The following is a 2,154-nucleotide window of genomic DNA, read 5'->3' on the forward strand; positions in this document are numbered from 1 at the left end:
AAATTCTATGTCTTATCTGGTTTTTGCTATAGAAAAATAATCCTTGGGTAGTTTTCTCCTAAGAATCCCCTTGAAAAGGAGCAGACTTTAGCTATAGACAGAGCTAGAGGCAGACCAGGACCTCAGACACGTGAGTCTTGTAATAGAAACTAATTAATTTTCTGTAATTTGGCCTGTCCTGCCACATTACATTCCAGATAGAGTGAAAATTACCACTTCCAGGCTTGCTGTTTCTTGACAACTGAAAATAAGTAATAGCATTTTTTGAAAAAAGAAAGAGTAAACACAATATTTGAGTCATAGAAATCCAACAAAACATACACATACTCAGTTATATTTTTCAACTCCATGGACAACAACTATTAACTTACACAGTGAGAGCACAGTTCATATGATCCATTGCCCAACAGAACCAATGCAAAGGGATATTATCACTTTGAAATAAGTAACACCTTAGATCTCTGTTGGGTAAAGAGAACACAAGGGCATAAGTATAAGTCTAGTTGACATTTCCAGAAGGAGATAATAAACAATGTAGACTGATGGCAAAATATTTTTGGTCTTCCTTGGGGAAGTGAGCTACAGTAAACAGAATTTCTATAAGGGAGGTTGTTACACAGCAGCTAATGTCCTCTTGTCACAGATCCCAAGAGAAAGGCCCCAGGCTGCTAAATTGGTTGCTGGTCTAGAAAACTAAGCAAGACAAATATTTTCTTTCCTAAATTCAAGATTCTTCATGTTGACATATACTAAGGACACTAAACTGAGAGATTGTGAAATGTCCAACTGCCCCTCATAAATTGTAAGAACATTTCATCGGATGATGTGAGCTTTGGTGTGGCAAACGAAAGGTACTGCATTTACTTAATAAATCTATACAAATTTTTAAGAGTCTTGGGTTCTGAATCACTGCAAAATGTTTCCCACAGATACCAGTGTGCTGTGGCAACCAAAATAAAGATAACAGCTTTAGAGAATGAACACAGATAGGATATTAGGCTAGATGGGCTCTTATTTGCTAGGGTGGCATTTTATATAATCTTACTTGTGTCTTTTGAAAAACACGGTATCGAGTCCCATTCTTAACATCATTTCTTTTCATTTTTATTACATGTGAGAGAAGTGAAAATGCCTTTTAGTAGCAAAGCTGGTCTAAGTGTAAAATCAACATCAACTTGAAATCACTGTTGGGTCAAGTTATCAAATCTTATGGAATTAGAATCTAGAGTCAGACTCCAAGGAGACATGAATAATGTCTGTGCTGGTCTTTCCCTCCAGCATGAGTATTCATGAGTCACTGGGAACTTTTTTCTGTCTCTCTCTTTGCATTTATCTCAGGAGTTGTAATGTTTAATTGCTAATGTTTTTGAATTGAGCTGCTTGATTTTTAATTCAACCTGGCACCTCTTCATGGAAAAATTTCCTCTCAACAGCCATACGTTAAATGGTAGTGAGCCCTGAAGTCTCCGCCACCCATGAGATTTCAGCCTTTATTGCTTTGTGCAGCCCATCCATTCTTAGTTCAAGGGCAGATCCCAGTTCAGAAACTCACAGGTAAGAACATGGATTACCTGGCAAGATGTGTAAGATACACCTTTCTGTTCTCTCTAGGCCACTCGGTGGATTCTGATACATTGTCCCCTCACTTACCAAGTAGGAGTTCATTGTTCAGTCAGGGAGGGAAAGGTGTCATCAAAGTCCATGGTTCTTGGTGGCCTAGTTCTTTAATGTCAGACTTTTTGCTCCTCAAAATCTTTAAACTTAAAACCAACAGAACCATCTGACATACAAAAACAGCACCTAAAAGCACTCAATCATTATTTGTGTACTATTCTGAAATAAGATCCTGCTTCGAAGTGTGTGTGTGTGTGTGTGTGTGTGTGTGTGTGTGTGTGTTGTAAAAGCTCCTTAACTTTCAAGGCCAAATCCCCAATTCCCAAACACAAACTTTAGAGCTTCTTAGTGCATAGCAAGGATCTGATCACATGCTAAACATAGCTTACAGAGACACAGAGTTTACCATGTTCTGGGACTCACTTCTTTTGACTGAGGAGTATCTTCTTTCAAGTAAGTCACAGGGACGTGTAGAAGTAGAACTTATTTCTTACACATAATTCTGGTTTGCTTCCAGGATTATGCAGATTTCTAAAAAAG

Source organism: Myotis nattereri (assembly GCF_964212035.1).
Source record: "Myotis nattereri genome assembly, chromosome: 5".
Taxonomy (NCBI): domain Eukaryota; kingdom Metazoa; phylum Chordata; class Mammalia; order Chiroptera; family Vespertilionidae; genus Myotis; species Myotis nattereri.